This window comes from Poecilia reticulata, linkage group LG15, assembly GCF_000633615.1.
Source record: "Poecilia reticulata strain Guanapo linkage group LG15, Guppy_female_1.0+MT, whole genome shotgun sequence".
NCBI lineage: Eukaryota > Metazoa > Chordata > Actinopteri > Cyprinodontiformes > Poeciliidae > Poecilia > Poecilia reticulata.
Genome location: NC_024345.1, coordinates 11,600,441 through 11,623,363, shown reverse-complemented (window position 1 = coordinate 11,623,363; position 22,923 = coordinate 11,600,441). Strand labels below are relative to the sequence as shown.

The 22,923-nt window shown below is 37.1% G+C and overlaps 1 protein-coding gene across 4 annotated transcripts in view; it reads right to left on the bottom strand.

Annotated features, from left to right (window-relative positions):
- The window catches only part of chrm3a (cholinergic receptor, muscarinic 3a), an 87,459-nt gene that overhangs the window by 10,640 nt on the left and 53,896 nt on the right, over positions 1–22,923 (bottom strand). The window contains exon 1 of one of the 4 annotated variants that reach the window (XM_008429244.2): positions 34–519. The exons of the other annotated variants lie outside the window; for them this stretch is intronic. The gene's annotated coding sequence lies outside the window, so the exon portion shown is untranslated. Of the gene's footprint in view, positions 1–33; positions 520–22,923 lie in introns of those variants that run through there. 4 annotated transcript variants of the gene reach the window in all.

The window sequence follows — 22,923 nt, the reverse complement described above, 5'->3', positions numbered from 1 at the left end:
AAACTTTATTCGACTATGTAACGATACACTCACGTTGTTTTTTATTCTTCTTCCACAAATCCATCAAAGTCCTCCTCTTCTGTATCTGAATTGAACAGCTGGGCAATTTTGCCATCAAACATGCCAGGTTTCCTCTCATCATTGTCAGAGTCAGTCTCGTTGCCAGGTTGCTGTTCAGCAATGATGCCAGCTTTGCGAAAGCTCGGACATCAGTTAAGGCAGATTCATTAGCCCAGGCATCCACAGTCCATTCACACATGGTGGCGTAACTCGCCCGGCTCAGTAAACGTGCGTTCGCAGACTGTCATCCATCGCTCCCACGCCGCTCATAACTTCTTTTTGAACGCCCTATTTACACCAATGTCCAGCGGTTGGAGTTCTTTTGTTGATCCTCCCGGAATGACGGTAAACTCCGAATTAGTTTGCTTCACTTCCTTTTTCACAATAGCAGTGAGATGGGCGCGCATGGAGTCGCAGATGAACAGGGACGGTGATGCGTGTAAAAACCTGCCTGGTTTTCAAACGCATCACCGTGTCAAAACCTGTCTGGTTTTTACCGGAGGCGTATGCTGCAGAACACGGACAACAATTCTCTGATTGGTTTATTGCTGCTGGCGTACGTACTTTACGTATTACGTAATGTCCTCTGATTGGTTTATCACTGCCAGCGTATGTACTGTATACTTTACATCTCTGTGTCAGGGACAGATTTTGGGATTCAGTGCACACTTAAGGCACACCGGATTATAAGGCGCACTGCTAATTTTTGAGAAAATTTAAGGCTTTTAGGTGCGCCTTATAGTCTGGAAAATACGGTATTGTGAAAATTACCTCCTTATATTTCCTTTTAAATTGTATTAAATTTTGACTGTTTAAGCTCCTCATTTAACTTGTTCCATAATTTTACACAATGAATTGCTCTTTTTTGCTGTGTGTATACTAAGAATCATTAAGCTTGAATAACCCCTTAAGTTAAAGCCCTCTTCTTTTGTCCCCATTGTAGATCTGTGTTTTATGAACAATAAAACTGAGTTTTTGATAGTTAAATATTAATGTCAAATATGTAAACTAAATATCAATTTGGTAGTCATTATAACTGGTAATTAGGGTGGCACTGAAGTGAAAACCACATCCAGAAATTATTAAACATAACTACACAGCATATAAAAGAACCACAACATTAACTAAGCAAATTAAGAAAACACAACAATATTAAGATTACTTGTGCTTAGTCAATCTTGTGTTTTCTAATTTGTAGTTGTGTTTAGTGTGGTTTACATTGCAGGGTCACCATAAGTAATAGTTTAAGTCTTACAACTTAAAAGGAGCTGATGAAGCTCAGCTAAAGGCCAAGGTGACAATTAAAACTGATGTGTCTGAAAAACAGCAGAAAATTGCAATGGGTAAAATGAGCCTTACAGAAAATCATCTTTTTCATTTGTATAGGTTTTTGGAAAAGGTCTAACAAATGTATAATTTAGTAATTAGAATGCAGTCAGTAGCCCACACAACTTTGAAACAACCCAGAAAGGAGCTAAACTGTATTTATATAAAATTTTTAAAAAATAAATAAAAATACTCTCTGATGCTACAATTTGCCTCAGAAAGGTGTTTAATCACCCATTTACTTGGTAATAGAGTAAATCTTATCACTACAAATGTACATAAAGCATTTTGTGAAAAGTCCATAGACTAAAAAACTCTCCAAACGATTCAGTCTAGTATTACCTCAGTCACATAAACACATTATGAGAGTTTCTGTAGACGCTGTACATGAAGCCATTAAAAGTGAGATGATGTTGCGATTAGCAGAAACGCTGCCAAAGCAAATAAGGGCTATTAAGAGCCGCAAAAGATTCATAATTACATTAAATGTGTTTACCATAGAGATACAAGTATGAACCACATGCACATGCACACAGACAATTTGCAAAAAGCAAAACAATCAGAGATGTACAGATGTTGCTGCAGTTGGATTAAAACAGTAAAATATGATTTACAAAAAACAAAATTGAAAACAGAATATTAGAGATCCTTCACTGTTGTTAGTAACACATACTATTAATTTCCTAAAGACTTTTATTATATTTATTTATTTATTTATTTTACGAAACACACCGAGCCTTAACACACCGTACGAGTACGGTGGTAGATCGCTGAGTGAACGTTCACTTTCAAAAGTCTGAAGAAGGTTGTCAACTAAACCCATCTTTAAACTTTAGCTTTTAGAGAAGTTGGACCTTCAAGCTAAACTCCATCATCATCAAAAAGTGTTGATCTGACAATCTCCTTTTGATACAGAGAAAGAATATAATTACAGATTAGCTTAATTAAGATCGGCTGCATCCATTCTCTTGTACATAATCGAGTTTATAAATGATTCACTTTGTTTATTTTTTTAATAATATCTAAATGTGCTGAGGAAAAACAGGGGAAACATTTTCTGCATAGTTGGTCAGGAGGAGTTTAAGCTATCACAAGCTGTTGATGATGGTGTTGCTGCCAGAGGATGGTAGAAAGGCTTGTGGAGGAGCCCAAGGCCATCTGTCAGGTGCTCATGCTGACAAGAACAACCATTTAGTGCTTTTCTTGGCAACAGAATTGCCCGAGTACATGAGGGATGTGTCAAGTCAACTTTTAAAGTTCACAGCTTCTCATTTTAGCCACTTTTAAGTGAGACATTTTGATGGAAGGCCTCTGGAGCTCCTAATCTAAATAAAACCGTGTTGTGCCGTAAAAACAGTCTAGTTTTGGTTATGAAAATTACAGATAATAGTCCGTTATGGAATTGTGCATGGGTTACGCAATGGGATCAATGGCTGGCATGGAGAAGCCTTGCTGTAATGACATGCTAAATGGACGAGCTGCAAAGGGTCGAAAGGACAGAGCCCACTTTGAAGGCATCAGATACGGTTATGACGCCAAGTCAAATTTTTTGTTGACATAACTGATAGTTACCTTTAAAATGCATACTACCACTTCTTTAGCAACAGCAGAGCATCGGATTTCGGAGAGTGTACTAGTTCTCAACGCAGCTGTATAGGGTCTGATTCAAGACCCTCTTATCTTTGCCCATTTCCGATCTGATTATTACAAATAAAGACCACTAATGCCACAAAACTCTTAAAGAGGTCTTTAAGATATTGATGAGTGATATGTGCGAGTAGACAGCAGAAGTAAACCACATATCCTCTTCCACATATTGTTGCTCTAGCACAATAAAAGCAAGGCGCCGGAATCAACTCATATCTAGTTTTTATAAATCAAAACAGGGTTGGATTGCAGATTCTACAGCACATTTAGGGTATGTGTGTAGTGAAGCAAAAATAGCATCGTTTTATGTAATAAGTGTGCTAAACTCTAAATGTGATCACTGTAAACTCTTCCTGCTGGTTATTCAGAAAAAAACAGAAGTGCCTGCACAATAGAAGAAGTTCCGCCATTCGCTTAATACCAGGAAGCAGCTCAGCATAATTATTCTGCCCTAATCTTGTTTATTTTCCTTTATGACTGTGGGCAGCCAGGAGATCTGCTTTTATTGAGGTGTCCTTTTTTTTTTTTTTTTTTTTGTGGCGATCCAGAGTACTGAGCCACAGAGTCTTCATTTCTGCTTACGCTGGCACCACAAGCCATAAACAGACTGTAGCCTGACAGGAGCTTAGTCTGATAAAATAACAATGTGAGGAAGTAAAATAATAATCAGAGTGAGAGGTTATGCACAGTGCCAAGGAGGCCCTACTTGAACTCCAGCCAAAACCTGACAGTCGGATAGATCTCTGTTGAACTAAACCACAGTGGCAGAGAACACGAGCTACGAACTGCAGTATTAGATTTAGTGGCATGCTCCTGTTCAGTGTCCCATTATTTACCTTTTAGAAACAGCCAATTTTGATTTATCAATTTTTGAGACTGGGACTGTATTTTACGACTGTTCTGAATTTTCACAGAAAAGAAAGAACGAGTTTTAAGTTGTCTTGAAAGAAAAAAAAACTAAAACAAAAAACATAATCACTTATGTTAAAATTGTTTATAGAATAGGTTTGTGTATCTGTGATTTTGACAAGTTAATGGGATGAGAAAGTTTTCCAATATTTTGAAGAAGAAAAGTGGAGCAAATAATAATAATGATAAGAAAAATAGGTCAGGGTCTTATGTTTGACTCAAGTCTTAATTTTATGAAGATATTCCGACACAGTTGCAGTGAGATATTATATCTGGGATTTTCCACGATGCAGGTGCATCTCAGTACATCAGTATGACTTCAAAATGTTCCTTTATTTTTTGCAATTCAAATACTGAATCAAATTTATAATATAAACCTGATGCAAGAAGTGTTTTTTTCTGTTAATTTTGATAGAATAACTAAAGATAAATTAATACAGAAAATTCAGCATTCTGAAATATCCAACTCTGCTTCACAATCTTCTAATTACCAATATCTATCTATAAATATAGCTTTACATGTTGATGCAAGGGAAAAAAAAAACTACCGTATTTTCCGCACTATAAGGCGCACCTAAAAACCTTCAATTTCCTCAAAAGCCGACAGTGCGCCTTATAATCTAGTGCGCCTTACATATGGACCAATATTGATCCACAACAGGTCTAGCAACTATAGTAAGCAGCCGCCGTAGAAGAAGTGCACTGTGCATGCTGGGATAGTTGTCAGAACGCTGGTTTGTTAATAAAGTTTGACTGACCTATCTAGCTACGGACCTGAAAATCATGTCGTCTGCAGGTCATTTAGCACCACGTTTTCTACAAACATGCTGTGTGCGAACGGAGAAGGGTGACCATCGTCCGTCCACGTCGCGGAAGGCTCTCCTCGCCGACCGGAGTCGGACTGTTTTGTTGATATTCTTTATGTCAACAAAGTGGCTTTAGACATTCGTTCAGGGTGCTTCGACTAGGGTTACCAAGGGACCAGCCCCTATACATTTAAAGCCTGGGGGGCCGGGGAAGAGAGACAGAGACTGCGGCGGCAGCGTGTCGGTTGGTCTGTGTTACCCAGAAAGCAGTTGGGCACAATATCGCAACACCGTGAGTGAAACAATGACTGGGACAGCCTACTATATAAAGTACTCGGAGACCACTTCTTTATTATTACACATCCACATTTGTAGAGTACGGAACAAATCGCGTCCCATATAGGTTCAATACGGGACGTGTGGCAACCCTAACTGTAGCGTCTATTCTATGCGGCTTATAATGCGGTGCGCCTTTTATATGAAAAAAGTTTTAAAATAGGCCATTCATTGAAGGTGCGCCTTATAATCCGACGCGCCTTATAGTGTGGACAATACGGTATGTAGAATTTTATGAGACTGTAGAGTCTTGCAAAAAAAGGGACGTAAAGAACTTGGGTTTTGGGGAGTTATAGTCCTATAGCAGCTGTTAGGAAGGACCTATGGTAATGCTACTTGCAGCAGCTGGTCACTGAAAGACTACTTCTGCAACAATATCATGAATAGGGTGGGAGACATGGTTCCTTTTGTGAAAATGTCTTCCGTCTCCCACCTGTGGATGGGAGATCAATTGATCAACGTGGATCAGTGGGGGTATCATAAGACATAGCTGGCTTTCCCGGTGAGCTGTTCCAACTGATTCTGGCTAAAGCCTTACACAAAAAGAACCAGTTGGTTATTATATATTTTGGTATAAATTAATGTATCAAAATAACATATAATACATGTAAAAAAAAAACATTATGACTTCAACAAGTATCATTTCAGCAGCAGCAGAATTAATTCTAGGCTTTTAAGTAAAAGCAACCATGTCATATTATTGGTTTGTTGATGATAACTCAAGGCTATCATGCTATAAGAACCTGATAGGCTGTCACCGTTGCTATGGTGACAGCCCATGGTCACTCCTCACCAAAAATGCTTACGGTGAGGAGTTTGGAGTCGCAGGATGGGTCGAGAGATGTTTCAATTTTAGTATATGAGCCCTGAATGTATAAAACAGACATAATCACACAATCAATTTGTACTTTAGTCATGAAAGTAAAGGAGATGTAGCTGTAAATGCATTATTCTGAGGACAGCGACTAGCAAGCGACTCTTTGTCTATCTTTAGTAAGTTTTCTCTCAATATATCTGAAAATGCCACACAATGTGGGAACTTTCCTAGTTTCCAAATGGAAACTACTTCCACAGTTTGGAAGTCGTTTCCAAACTTTTCTTGTTTCTCACATTTCCTGCAGCAAAAAAGATGCACTTCATACATTTTGTTTGTTGCCAATAAGTAGCACGTCATCAATAATACACAAGGACATGACTCAAAAGTGCTTATAATTTAATATAAAATTCACTTGAAAGGCAAAATCTATTGTATCAGCGTCATACTTTAAAGATTTTAGGTTTTTGGCTCTAAAATATGTTATTAAGCCTTTAACTGCTTGACTAAACGCCTAGAAAATGTTGACATTGCATGCATTCCTTTGAGATTTCTTAAAATAAAATTGCATAGTTTTACACATACTTTAAGAAAAAAATATTCGGGTTGTTTCTGAACTGAAAGTAATTTTAGACGACGTACGGAAATCAATTGTTGTGTTACAGCTGTAATGTGAAGAAAAATAAACTGTCCATGTGAGAACAGCAATAGGCTTCTTGTGCTGCAGACTCACGGGATTTCACACACATCCTCACTTCTGCGGTGGGTCTCCGCACTTTCTGACAGCCTCGGTAACAAGCTGCTGGAACTCTTTAGACATGGCACTCTAAGACACTTAGACATGCCTGTGTTGTATATGTGCACATGAAAGCAAGAGACAGGAGGAAAAACAGAGAGGCAAAATAGAGACGGTGAGAGGAGGTTCAGGAACATGTCAAGGGGAAAGGCTGCGGCCACTTCGAGGTGACTCCAGAGAGGAACACTGAACGTTAACATTTCCTTCACTCCTGCAGTAAATCTGAATCTGGATAAGGTCCAGTACATACCTTTTTGTGTGGTTTTAAAACAAAAGCAAAAAGGTGCTGTCATTGAAATTATCCCGGGTTTTATGGCGAGCGTTGCCTAGGAGCACAGAGCAGCAGAGAAGGACTTTGAGCAGTAAATTAGCTGCAGTGACAGCTAGTTCCTAACAATTCCCACAATCCAAACTATGAAATACCACACTCTGAAAAACAATGTTGTTTTGTGCAAATCTAAATCCAGCCCTGACCCTCTGTGTTCGTCTCCGTGCCTGAGCTGGAATAGAGTCCTGCACAGATGCTATACACATGTAACTGGCGCGATAGGTTATTGCGATCATTCCTTAAAAGGAAGCGCAGCCATCTGCCTATTGAACAGCCGCTCAAAAGAGAAGCAGAAAGAGAAAAAGCACACACTCTCTTCTGTGTAAACATGCTTGAGCATGAGAAAAGGGGTTTCGAAATGAAAAAAAAGAAAAAAAAAAGTGAAGAGGATAAAGGATTCAGGGCTTGGAATGTACAAGAAGATGGAAGTGGTCACACCTCCTGCTTGGTGAGTTTAACTTGCTGGGTTATTATCTGTTTAGATGAACAAAAAAAAGGTGGAATAAAACAGATGTCTGATTTTAGGACAAAAGACTGTCAGGTGATGGAGACCATGTCTGCAAACAGTACACATCTCACACGCATGCTTACATAAGGCTGACGTGAACAAAAAAAAAAAACACTCCTCAGTAATGTTGACTCAAATACTGTCTCTCTTTAACACACATCGTCCACTGCCAAAGCTCAAACACTTGAAGGAGCCGTGAGTCAACAAGGTGATAACATCGGACTCTTGAAAACGGTCCAAGTTTCTGCGTCGCCGCAAAGAAAGGTGCCGCTGACAGGACCGGCAATAATGCAGTCCAAACACTTGTTCTGGCGGATATAGACAGGCCTGCGCAGACGGCTAACAAAGCACTAAACGTATTACAAACATGGACGCTCGGCAGGGATGTGGAAACGCACACACACAGTCTTGCGTATGCATCTGCCCTTCTGCCTCATTCACTCAAGCAATGCTGACCCAGCCTCTTCAGCTCTTTCGATGCCTGTACACACACACACACACGCAAACACACACACACACGCACAGCCTAAAACAAACTTGGCAATGAGAGTATCCTATTTCATCCAATAATATCAAACCAGGTGACGTGACTCTACCTCGCATTGGAGCTGAAAATAGCTTTTAAATTTGATTCCTTAAATTCTCTGGGGAAGTCATGGTGGTCTCATCTGTCTGTCTCAATACCGCAAGCCTGTTCTCTATTTAGCAGCCACATAGTAACCCAAACACAGTGACAGGATCCTAACAAAGCAAGTCAGAATGAAGGCAGCGCTGCCTGCCGTATTTCGATTTTGAATACGACAAAATCGTTAGAATTATTTACCATTTCACATTACTTTTAGCAGCTCCAGTCCTCTAGGGCCGCTGTCCTGTTGGTTTTAGATTAATCTTTGTTCCAACACAGCTGATTCAAATTGTCCAACTACGTCATCAGCATTTCAAACTACTGGAGAGACCTGCTAATGAGCTAATCTTTAATTCAGGTGTGATGAACCAGGAAAACAACTAAAACATGCCGGATACTGGGGTTTTGACGAGTGAGTCTAAGTAAGAGAACGTATAGTAAGAGAAAATATGTTTGTTAAATTTGAAGTTTATTTTACACCTAATTTTGCCAGCTGTATGAATAATTTTGGGATAAATTGTATGAACATGAAGGAAAAACCTGCTGCTTTAGGAAAATTGTTCATATTCTCACATAAATGTCGCCTCAACGCTTTTACATCTTGTCACATTACAACCACAAACTTTAATGTCTTTTTATTGCGGTTGTGTAATAGATCAACATAACGCAAAGGATAACAGTAAGGTGAAAAGAAAATTGGTTTCCAACAATTTTTACGAAATCAGGAATACTGTTGCAAAAAGTGGTTCTACAAAAATGCACCAAGTTTTTCAAATTTATTTATTAAAAAACTATTGACAGCTGCGTATTTTTTCGCTTTCGCTATTTCACACACATTGACCTATTACATTGGGTTCATTGTAATGTGACAAAATCTGGAGAAGTTCAAAGAGCATAAATAATTTTGTAAGGCCCGGTTACGAAAATATTGAGTAAATGTTTAAAATTCCAGAGATATAAGATTTGTACATTATGAAATTTCTTGCAAGTTTAACTCCAAAATGTGACTCAAATAATAATTGTCTTTAGACAATGGGAGTAGATCAGTCTGTTTTAATTAGAGCAGGATGTTTGCACTGGTCCAGATGCCTGAAGGCATTGGTTTAGCAGCATGCAAAGTAACACAAAAAGAGCAGTGACATAAAAACAGAAATTGCACTTAAGTTGTAAAATTAAGTAAAATCTGAAATGATAAATATAATAAAAATGCATCAGTGCAAATGCACTTTGAAGGAAAACATCTTATATCAGGGAAAGTATTAAAAAAACCATTAATGTCTGATTTTACGTGCCCTTGAATATCTTAAATTTTTCAGGTATCTCCGTGTGTACGGATGTAAACATCCCTTTCTCAACGTCTTATCGTGTTTGGAAACACATAGATATGCTACCAGGAGATTAAGAGAACAGGACACTGCGGCATGCAAGCGTGATTTCTAATGTTCTCTGTGAGCAAAGATTGTCTTGGATAAGATGGTTTAGACATCACTACACTATAGGAGTAGGTACGAGCCTAGATCAAGGTTTGAATTATGTTTTTAATAATACTTCAGAAATTTTATATTCATTTTACTGCCAGAAAAATTTGTAATTGGTTGGGATTTTCTCTGGTACCAATCCCACTTCCCCACCTGCTGTGGGGCCTAAAGGGGAAAAGACTGATATACTTCTAGTTATTCAGCCAAAACAAATTTGGTTGCAAATACCCCGACTAATTAACCTGTCATTATCTGCCTTTTTCTACACTCGTGTTAGTCTATGTAGGTACACATATCAAAACTATATAGCATTCTCTGCAAGAAGCACATAAATACTACTTCACGATTTTATGGGTATTGATTATGTATATTTGCTTCTTTTTAGATAATGAATTTCAATAAATAAATCTTATGGATGACAGCATCAAACTGTTCAAATCTATATAGTATTTACTTACACCTTGACAAAAAGTGCCTTTTCTGGTTTAAATAAAAGCTGTTAGCTCAGGGGATACATATGTTGTGTTAAACTTGTATGTAAATACAGCGGTGCTATAACGCAATGGGTGATATCTTTACTCAGTGTAACATAAATCGAGAATTTAACACCAAGTGATGCCAATAATGTACCAGGAACCAGAACTTTTAAATATTCACGTGTGCAGAAAATACACTGATCAGAATTGTAAAGATCAATTTTCAAACATTCTGTAAACACATCTGAAATAGACATTAATTACTAATGTTCATGCAAATACAAAGTTAGTAGTCAATCACAAATATAACACTAAATGTGACTTGACCACTTCAGACATACAATATGAAAACTCATCAGCCCACATAATGTGAACAGTTACACTCAAAGCCCGAGTAATAAAACATTCTCAATGGGAGCTTGTGTTAGAGTGCTACAACACAGTTTATGGCCTACAATTAAAATTTTATATTAGCTACTTGATGGCTAATGGACCATGAATGCTAATGGCTGCAGATTAGTGATGGATAAGACACACTGGCCTTTTGCCACAGAGATTGACTGAGCGAAACATGAAGAATGAACCGTATCATAGATGGGGAAGCTGTTCTGAAACGAAGACAATGATACAAAATCAACAGGCTATTAACATTTAACTCTATTTTTAGTTTTATTTTTTGCCACCCTTACCTGAAAAAAAAACCTCTGAAATTAGGCAAACTCCTAAATTGAGGCAAACTCCTGCGCTACATCACACGGACAGTATAATATGGTGCGCAATAAAACCAACAGCATCTACGTAAGACTGCATCTTGTGAATGATGATCAGTGGGATGTAATGGTTCCCATCCGGCACACTGACAGAAACATTACCAGGATGGAGAGTGATGAGATCCTCATAAGCCTCTAATACTGCATGGATCCATGCTGTGGGGAAACACGCTCTTTGGCTCCCGTTGCTCCCGCAACTCCGCTGACATCAAAGAAAGTCCTCAATGAAAGGCACGTTGCAGATCACAACACAATATTATGTGAGTGCTTTTGCGATATATATATAAATGAAAGAGTAACACAACTCAAGTATTTTTTGAAACAAAATGCTGTATTGCTCTAGATTTACTTGTCTTTAGTCTTTAGTCAGATCGGATGGACGGCGCCAAAGAACAAATGTCTGTTTTGTAACAGATTTTCTGTTTAATTTAAGTCTGGACATTACAGTTCTGTTTGTATGTTTAGTGACATTTATTTACCCAACTTGTCAGTCATTTGCTGCCTCTAGAACAATGCTTTCTTGCCTTGGACTGGTCAGCAGGCGTTGCCCGTAAGATGGCTATACAATCTTTTATTTATACAGGACAAATCTCTTGAGACTCATTGCCTCATTATTTTCAAGAGACACCTGTCACAGGGATGTTTGGGTTTGCCTATTGGATCTGTTATCTGGAGCTGTGGCTCTTTAAAGTTCCTCCAGGATAACCATGGGCTTCTTGTTTGCGTTTTTGATTATTGCTCTCCTCATTTAGCTTCTCAATTAGGACAGACAGCCATACCCTGGTAATTTTCCAGTTTCTTTTTCAAATACTGTATTAAAGAGTGAAAATGTTTTTTTAGACAACGCATCGTTTTCCTTCCACTTGACAGTCATGCCCCACTTTGTGTTGGTGTATCAATTAACATTCTAATAAAATACAAAATGAATTTTGTGGTTGTTGCATGACCTGTGAAAAGTATCAGCATGAATGATTTTAGAAGCTGTCTTTAGTAATAAAAAACAATGATTTCCAACACCAGAAAATGAAAAACAAAATAAGTGAAGCAGCACTTAACTCTGTTGAGGGCAGCAGGAACTGTAATCATTTGAAATTATGAAATTGCAATGGATTTACTTCTAAGATGTAAAGCTCTTGTTTCCTGCTCACATCTTACTATATCCTGCCAGAAATAATATTCATCACATTCCTATCACTTGTAGCAGAAGAAATTAGTTTTTCTGGGTTTTATACTTTGAACTACCTCTTTTTTTAATAAACTGGAACTTTTTTTTCCCCCTTCAGGCAGTAGAGAGGCTCCCTCTTCAGATGTCAGAATCAAGGAAGGAGGTTCTGAGTCTCTTAGACTTATTTAAACAGAGGCAAGAGTGAGCATATTACTCATTGCCGAGGTTAGTGGCTGAAGACAGACCACATAACCGCTCAAGTGTCACAGTAATTTTTTAAGTCGATATGATAGAAAGATTCCAACAATTGGCTTAAAACAAAAAAAAAAAAAAAAAAAAAACTAAACATATTCAACATCAAACATACCAGTCAGGAAAGCTTCTGGCTTTATATCTTTCTATGTGCAGATTTTCTAACCCTATGGGCTAACGGCTTTATTTCATGCATTTCAATGACTCAATTTACAGCATGAGAAATAGATGTGCTTGAGACTAAGGCAAAGTAGCAGTTAGGCAGTGGAAAGTGTAGCATAAGTAATGAATGGCAGCAACAAAATCCCAGAGTGTCCCGGATTCCTCTAATAAATGTCCTGGATTTTATTACCTGTCGTCCTCTAAAGTCAAAACACAAGTTGTTGCAAGACATCGAGCTAAGACAAAGACTGAGCATGGACTGCAACTCTATTTATAGTAGCATTGTTGTAAAGTTAGCTTATTAAATGTTGATATACCTCACATTTTTCATGATAGATGGTATGACAGTCATTTTTAAGGAAAACTTACTAGTGTCAATCCTCCTTATACGAAAGATGGGTTTCTATAATGTTGTTGTAAACCTTTATTCTTCTGAACTTAAACTGAACCCTTAATTTTCCTAATGATAAAAAAAAATCTATTTGATTTTCATTGAGAGAATTATATTAAAAAACATTTTCTCAGCAGTTTCACTGTTAACGTCTGTAAAAAATAACTCCCAACTCTGAGCAAAAATTTAGCAGAATAACGTTTTAAATGTACTTCAGATCTTTGAGGTTTGTGTGTTACTTTTGATACACACTCGACCTGAACAGTGTTTAAGTAATGGGATAAAGAATGTAGACTTCATAATGCTCCTGGAAGGGGTACATGACAATTCCTCTCTTGTCTCCTTTCTTCTCATATTAAGTGATTGACTGATTGTCTAAGAATGAAATTCAATGTTGATTAGTCCCATAAAGAAGTCTGCTTATTATTATCCAAATTAATCACAAAGCATCTGGCGACTTTCACTTTCAAGCAAAAGCCATGTCTGGTGAGTAAAGCATCTGCAACAGTGGCTTGATTGAATAATGTATTTATTTGCTGTAGTATTTGAGTTATAATGATGGAAATTGTCCAGCAGTGATGCACATCTGCAGCATAAATATTTTGTGAAAGCTGCTGCACATTTTATGACATGTCTATAAAAATCTGTGGTTTATGTGGTGATCAAACTGTATGCTTCAGTGTCCTATGCGTAGTAAAGTTTTATAAAGCCCTTGAAAGAAAAAGATGTGGAGATGTGGAGTAGTGTGACAGGGCCATCTGAACACTTTAAAAAATTAAGAGTACTACATCTGCGTTTTTCAGCATGTCTGCTTCCTTGTAACCCCGGGTCGATGGGGTTGAAACTGAAGCTGGTTTTGCAGGAGGTTCCTTCCTGTTAAAAGCAAATCTTTCCTTTCCAATGTCCCCACATGCATAAGAACAAATTGCTGCAAAGCCAACAACTTGATTCAAGTGGCTGGCTAACTTAGACCAAATTTTTACTAACTGGTGCAATATGATGAACTAAACTTCACTCTACCATATTGGATCAAATGCAATGTAAATTAAACTCGTTTGAACTTGGACAGAACTGACTTTCATGTGCTTGAAACTGAATTTCAAGGCACATGAAATTTGACACATTCATTGTAATTAATTGCTCTTTGAATGTTTTATATTGAATTAATCAAACGCCTCAAGTTGCCTTTATAAATCTACAGTTGGTTAAGCAAATAATAATAACACTTTTGGGGCATTGTCATGGATTTCACTGAGGACCTGAACAAAGGTTTTGTTTGAGTGATCATTAGGTTTTATGGGGTTATTATGATTTTTGAGCAACTTAATTAGGTCAAAAATTACTAGCTGTATAGTCAGCATCATGAAAAACTTCTGACTTTATTTATTTATTTTATTTTTTTTACACACCTCTGTCTTTTGATGCTACTGCTGCAATGTTTCTAAAAGATCTACACCTACTATATTATCAGCTTGAGCAGACAGCTTCCTTCTTCGAATTCCATAATGTGATTCATGAATCATCTGACAACCAGCTGCCAGGTGCACATGACTTAGTACATATCCTGCCTGAACAAACACAATGCTTCATTAGCTTGCTTTATCTATTCTTCTTTCAAGTCCCAAGATGGCAAGAAAAAAAAAAGAGTAAAACATTTAGCAACTCAAAGTCATATTAAGGAAGTGATATCTTCTCATGTGCTAAATCCCAGAAAAAACATTAATATGTGAAATACCTTCATCTGATTCACACAAAGCCTGAGGGTGAGGTGCCTGCCATTTTTGGTGAATAAATCCTCAGAACAAGGAAGGAATTGCTGGGGTTTTTTCTCCACCATCTGTCCAAAATAGTGAAACTGGACACCTTTTATGAAACTTGATACTCCTCTTTAAAAAAGAAACAAAACAAAAAACAAAACAAAACTGGATGACATGGTCTGCTTCACTTCACTAGTGAGTGCACAAATCTCTAAGATCAATCAAGAGATTAGGTGCTGACTAACAGTGCCTGTCACTACTGAGGTTTTTAGGGCACATAAAAAGTTTGAACCAGGAAGCCTGGGAATAATCCACATCCGGGACCTGTCATGTTAATGGATTCATTGCAGCCTCCGAAGTTGTTTGTCTTTCAGCCACGATGCTGCTCATGCCGTGAGGGCAGGCTCTTCTGTAAACACAGCTCAAATTTATGGATCATATTTCAAAATCTCATGGATTACCACAGTACAAATGACGCCCATTCTTCAGCGAGAAAACGCAGCTCGCCGGTCTGGAAAATAGAAGCAAGCATCCCTTTATTTCATCAGCTCTGGGCTATTGCACTCTGTTTTTTCATATTTTTCTCCTGCTAGGGATTGTAAGTCCAGAGGCAGGGCAAGAAAAAAACATATATATATGTATATATAAAACACCAGTTTCCCTGCAGCAGCTTCACCTTAAATTTGGAACTCAATAGAAGATCTAAGAGTTTTGTAGAGCTAAATGAGGCCTGAGCTCCAGTTACATCATTGACTCTGTGACCTCCCACTCACTTACTTGCATGGTAATTATTTAATCTAAAAGAGACCAAAAAAAGTTCCCTGCAAAATCATCTTATGCAAACACAAGTCCCGGGGTCACATGTTGAATCTAAATCTTTAAAACAGTCAAAACTCAGCTGAAGGTTTGTCCAGTGGTCTCTATGCGTGTCCGCACTGGAAGCTAAATGAAAACTTTCCTGATAGGACTACGTTCCCAGGGAGAGGTCAGAGAGAGGATATTATGTAGATTACTTGTACTGCGGGGAAGATAAATATTTTATATGCTGGTTATTGTTATTGTTTACAAGGAACTTAAAGGTTTGGGGTCTTTTTGGTGCGGATGCACACACTAATCATCCAGAAACAGGAATCAGTTTTTCTCTGTTGGCTTTGACCTGCAATGACAAGTCAAACACTGAAAAATATGATATTTTTTCTCCCCTCTTCATTAAAGTTCATAGACCGTATGGAATGTAAAATATAACCAGTTATACAGCTTACTTTTATATTTGCATAATTCTTGACGATCAACTTGTGCAAAAAAGTATTATTTTTTAAATGCTATCTATGAATATGTGAAGAATCTGATATGTAGTTAAAATGTTTACAGGCATTATCTGTGGCAAAACTACATTTGTACTTGTACAATTTGTGCAACATTATTAAATGTAAACTCTCTATTTTTAGACTTTTGAAAATTTTTCAAAATTTTAAACACCTCCACTTTTCATTTTTTTGTGTACTTATTTTAGCCAATTCTGTTTTATTATTTCATTTGATTTATTTTATGTTTATTTATTATAATACACTTTCAATGTAAATAACCATTATGCTTTCATTTCTACATTTTTATGGCCATATATTTAAGAAAATCCGGCTCAAGAATTCCATTTTAAAATATGCAAAATATCTGATCTTATAAACTAACAAACTGTCAAATAATACAGTAGAAATATCCCATAAACTAAGTGCATAGTGCATTTAGTTAATGCACTTTGCATATGTGAAATTAGACTAAATCTACTTATCCAAATCACATATCTCACATGTCCAAGATTATAATAAAAAAAAAACAACAAACAAATGTTTCTTATGTCATCCTCAAATTATCATCTCAGGATCTTCAATAATTACCTGCCTACCATTGTTACAAAACCTCAACCATTACCAGCTTAAACAGAAACAGGTTCATGGCACATTAATGCTTCTAGATAATATCCAGTACTATGATGTGCTACTCAACAGGCGTGAATCAATAAAAATAATCAGATTAAAGATTTGAGCATTTCTGGCATGCCTGCCACTTTTCATTTTACAAATCAAGCTCAGTCAGTTGAGAGATGTATCTAAATAAGCCAGAGTTTCAGTGCTGCAAGTTGGAAAATTGGCAGAGCCTTTGAATTTTTTTAAATGTCAGAACCATTTACTTAATCTAGTTGTGGACGTTAACACTGACGAATGAGCTCTGTTGACTGTGTGGGATAAAAAGGGGAACGATGACAGGCTGCCTTGGTGGACAACAAAAGAAACGTAGGCTGGTGTGAAATGACAGTAATGTTGTTATTTGCACTTTCTCACTTCTCTTCTTAACACGGACATACATATTGTTATTATTAGAGTTAGCAAGGGTGCTTTGTTAAATCCATTTGTGTTAAGATTTGACAACTATCTAAATTCTGTAATTTAAAAAAGATACAAAAAAAGGCAATCTGACCTTTTGTGGATTTTGTGATGTCTGGACTCTAAAAAAGTGAGTAAATAACAGTCGGGAGTTATGGAAATCTGCTGTGTCTTAAAAAGCATAAACAAACATTTAAAAAAACCCTCCGGTAGGAAACCACTTACTCTATGGGTATTGATTCTTTTTTTCTCTTGGTGTCATGGAAATATAAGTCACTAAAGACACAGTTGTGACGATGTAGCGACTCGTATTAAATGGAACCACCCAGGAAGCAATTCCATTAGGAGACACGTAAGTAAAAAGGGGGAAAGAAATCTGCTAATTCAGTAAAAGTGTTCAGTTTTTTATCTGCATTTTAAGTCAGTACAAAGTGGGCACTGGAGAAAACCTGGATAAAACATAATGCCACCTGTTTAAATAGGTTTAACAGGCAAAAAATAGAAAACTCTTTTTCACGGCACTGTTTTTGTATGTGGCACTAAACGTCTATAAAAAGTCTATTACATCAAACCAACAACGGCACCAGGCAATGGACACTGCACATTCAAACTGATTAGAAAGTTAGCATATTAATAAACATAAACTTCGGGTCACTGCGTGCTGCAATGAGATCACATCATGTTGTGATTAGAGACCAAGTGAACCCATGCAACCTCTGTGGCTTCTAGGCAGCCATCTATTATGTCAGCCATTCACGCTTAAAGCCTTCATGAGCTCATTGGGATATGAAACCAGTGAAGCTCACTCAGAGCTACAGCATTTAATTTACGTGAGCCAGCTTGCTGCTGGTTAGATCATAATGTGCATTGTGTAACAACAATATTGTTTCCCAGGGAACAGAACAAGAATTGGCGTTTTCCATCTGGTTTGAAGTTGTGTTACTTCTTCCCCTCTCCTGCTGTTGTTACTTTTTTCCTTGACTTTATTGGAGAAATGCTAAGTATCGCAGCACCAAAAACAATAGCTCGAAGTTTCAAAGTGGCTTAAAAGCCTATTATTATCATTATTAATTGTTATTTTGATTAATATCTTGAGAGAAATTAATCATTCGTAATTTATCAGACATCTGTTCCTATTTGGTAACAGTGATGATCATGATTCTTTAATCAACTTACCAGTTAGATGATATTCTTGTTTAACAGTCTTGTATTACATTTTATTAACCTTACGGAAGTAGGTCAGTGCAGACTAAACTCTGCTTTCCTCTTATTTCCATGCAAATAAGATCAATGTTGCAATGTCAAAGTAAAAATAGACCAAGGAAATGATTAACATTTGCTGTAAAGCTTAATTCAGCTGTTAATCAGCTTTTGTGTTTTGTCTCTTGGTGCCATTTCCTGTTTTTTTCTTTTTTTCTTTTTTCTTTTGTATTAGACTCTCAACTTACAACCAGCATGATCCACCTGCACAAAGCAAAAATACCTGATCATTTGATCAGTGATTTATATGCATAGTCAAACCCACTTTATTCTTACCCCCTGGTTTAAAATTATTTTAAAGCTTGTTTCTAAAAGGGAAAAGGACAAGTCTATATTTAGTGATAGTCTATGAGATTGGAAGGTCTCCTTCCCTGTAGCCCATCACTCACAGACATCATCTGCGTTGTGCAGCAAAACAGAGGTGTAGTAAATCATCTGTGACTTCTGATGATTGGGGAATGAGCGATCGGTTTAAATTGTTGAGAAAGGTTTCTTGAAATTTAGCAAAAGGACAGGAATGCATTATCCTTCTCATTGACTAACCTTCTCTATTTAAAGATAATTTAAAGCTCTTTTTGTTTCTTTTACATAAACTGCCCAAATGTTTGCTTGTGACAAATGGAAGTTTACACTTTTGGTTAATTGCTCAACAAAACACAGTTTAATGATGAGCCTGCAAACCAAAAATGGAGACTCTCACCTTTCACCAGCTCAGTGAGCTGAATATGTATGAACACTATGCCATTTAATCTTTAAAAGATAATTTCACAAGGCTCTACTCTTGTTATTTTTGGTTAATGGAGTATTGTTTTCCAGCGAGTCAAAGTCAATAGAAGTCTGAGTTAAAGAGCCATTATGAGGGATTTAATTAACAAACGTTGAGCTCTGACCTTGCATCAGTGTCTGTAATGACACTAATGTGTCGATAAATGACACTGGATGCCACGGGAAACTGAAAACGTATTTTCTGTATAATCCACCTCAATGTGTCTGACCAGCAGAGATAACATCACACGAAGGGAAATTAATTAACTTTCAATGATAAACCCAGAGCTTTGCGACTGGAAACCACAGTTCCCACGTTTGCTGTGTGCTCAGTCACACGACTCATTATCTTGTTTATCTCACCAGTCTGTACATGTTGGTAGGTTTTTAGTGGAGGGTTTCGCCACGAATAGAGTTTGCCCTCCTTTTCTCCCCATCGTAAACTACTGAGTTGGTATGCTCTGTTGGAAACCAGATAATTGCAGCTCAAAATCTGACCCTATGTGCCCCGTCCACTCTTGTCACATGCTAAAAGAAAGATACTTTGTACACTTTCTGCCCATCTTGTTTGAAGGGGGAAAAAAAAGCTAAAAGGCCATTTTCAACTGTTTTATGCATTTCTAATAAAAAGAAAGAATAATGTTGGAGAGATGTACATTATTGATCAACACAATGTGATGAATTTCTTGCACAAATTGAAGTAATTTGTTTTTGTCTAATTCCCTACAGTATGTCATAACTGCATTATGTGCTTTTATGACACTTTCCATTAGCAATCAGGCAAGAAGCCAAAGCATTTTACGGCGTCTGCAGTAACTCTGACTGATGGCGCACTTTGTGCTAAAGTAACATTTTCACTTAAAAAGACAGCATAAATGTGCCCGTGTGCTTCTCTCCTCTGTGCATTTGTCATGCTTTATACAGACACAAACATTTGTAGGAATCCATTTGGGATGAAAAATTCTAAACCCAAAAGTACAACAATCTGCCAACTTAAAACTATTTGAATGAGTCACATTTCTGACATTGGTTTGCAACAAGTATCCCTTTTACTTAAGATTTTTATAGTGGTAAAATTGACTTTCTGCATGCAAACCTTTTTTTTCTTTTTGTTTTGATACTAATCTCTTTATTTAAACAACATAACATTGGAAAAAATACAGCTTTCATGAGGCTAATCTTAAAACGATGATTTCCAAAGTACTATATTCCAGCTTCAGGCACCAGTAGCTACAACATTTTTGTTTAGTAGCTACAGCAACTAACTAATTTTCTAAATAGTTAGAAAATGTGTTATTTTCTAACTATTTGTTAGAAAATAACAAATAGTTATTTTCTATTCAGAAAATGACCCTGAAAATATTCAGAAAATAACTATTTGTAACAACAATCCTGTTCAAACAAGTCTTGCTTTTTAAACTATGTTTCACATGAATAACAATGTATTTTTGATACACCAAGACAACAACATCAAAAAATTATCCAATGGCTTTGACCAGAAATCTTATTCAACTACTTCTCACAATAATTCTGCCAATTTGTTATGTAAAACACTCAGAAATAAAAGTAAAAGTATCAAAAACCAGCACCAATGCAGATTATTCACATGAAGTAGCTGAAGTAAGTTTCCAGAATGTAATAAGAACAATAAATGGAATGACACTTTCAAAACAACCATAATTACAAAGTCGGACAATTTTGGCTGAGTGCTATTATTAAACACAAACGCCGTCACTGTCTTGATTTGATGAAAATGCTTTGCAGTTATTGGCATAATAAAAAGAGGATGATTCTTGAAACTACGTTAGGATTATTAAACAAGATGTAGAAACTGAAGGCGTCTGTCTTTGTGTCTATCAGGGGAAGCAATCCTCTTCAAGTAACAGCAGGGAGATCAATAAGCAGACAGGATCTCAACAGTGCAGAGTTACACACATCCAAACGTGACAGAAAACTTTTCCTGTTCGTCCGCAGTCACTCAAAGGAAGCGTCTGCTAAGCAGTGAACATCACGACTCACTGAGCATATAAGAGGAGTTTCCCCCACAAAAAAACGAGCAACTCTCCTGCAGCCAGTTTCCAGAACGTGATCAGAAAAAAAAAGGAGGTAATAATATAATGACACCTGCAAGATGATGCAACTTCAATGCAATCCATAAAAGATCTCTTCAAATTATACTGATGGGGGGAAAAGGAACATGCAATCAAGAAATTACCCAAGAGAGAGACAAGTGAAAGTACAATAGTCTCATTTTCAGTAGAACAGCAAAATGCGTTGCTGGTTTCCATTTCTCTCCCCAAAATTTCCAAGTTAGGCTGTTTTACTTCTTACCAAACAACAACATCCATAGGGCAATTTCCAGTTGGATAATAAATCACCCACACCCCAGAGACATTCAAACATGCATTCATGATGGATAGCCGGGCTGTTAAAATGTGAAAAGGCAGAGTAAGAATGGAGAGCATTCAGAGTCACAGTGCCAGGAGGCCTTTCGCCAAAATGAAAGTACGAGCTATCATGAAAAATAAACTTTAGGGTAGTAGGTAATGAAAAACTTTGTTGCTCCAGGTAAAAACAATGATGGACTGAAGAGATCACAAAAAAACTTGGCTTTACAAAATGTAGACAGACGAGGAAAAAAAGGGGGGACAGAGTACACAGGTTGCAACTGCAGAGGACAAAACTGAGGAAGCAGAAGAGTCCAGAAAAATAACAAAAGCAGCAATGCATGACATTAGCGAGAAAAAAAGACATGAAGAGAGATAAAATATAAGAATCATAAGAGCGGCTATGAGCTATTATGAAGTGAGGTGATTATGTCGTTGTAACATCTGAGTGGGATAGACAAGTATTGGGATCTGCATTGCAGGATGGGAGGGAGAGAAGAGGGGGGTGGCGTTGTTGGAGCAGAAAGGCAGAGAAAGCATCTTCTCTTGTGAGGTAAATTGTCTGTGACCGGTTTGCGTGTCCATCATCTCTCTCCGCGGTCTAATTACTGCTGGTTCCACCTGGATACGCTGCTCCCTCCTCCTCCTCAGTGCACAGCAGCAGTGACATACGACCACAACGAGATTCAGAGAGGAAAAATTAGTATTTTCTTCTTTGACTAATTTTTCATGCCAAGGTGCAGAAAAATAAGTTCAGATATTTAGTTCCTCCAGATATTCGCAAGTTTTGAAACAACACTGCAACCCCAATAGTCAATAAATCTAAAGCATTTAAATAGGTTTGATGGTAATAATCTTAGTCTTACTTTGCATCTTCCTAATTGTTTAAGGTATACTGCTTGAAGTTTCAGCTCTGCAGATATGTAGCGTACATAATTTAATTTAACCACTGATTTTTATTTTTGAACATGTTGAGAACTTCCATGAGCATTTTACCTTCAGGGTGTTAAAGCTGCTGAAGTGCAGGCTTGGTCTTAATATTGCTTAATTATGCCACAACATTAAAAATATTGTGTGTACAATGAATATGAATATGTATGGACAGGTTTGGATATTTAGCAAACCTGTTTTCTACATTCACAAGAACAAATGGACCCCTCGGCATGCTTTAAGCAATCAAAATGATTTCCACAGCAGTTTTTAACTCAACTTTTTTTTTTCATTGGTCGTGCAACTTTAATTCTAAAAAAATTAATTATTGTCATATGAAACAAGTTATTTGCCCAGAAGAATAATACCAGAAATTTATTGCATCCCGGAAATACTTATTGAGTTTTTCATCAGCAAGTGTAAAACAAGTCCTAATTCTAATAGCTGACATGTCAATAATGTACTAATCAACTAAAAACTGAAAGTACATATTGAAGGATTAACAAGACACCAAAGAAAACTTTCAGCTCGACAATCTCTCACCACCTATTTCTTTTGGCAATTTATATTTAAAAAAAAATAAAAAATAAAATA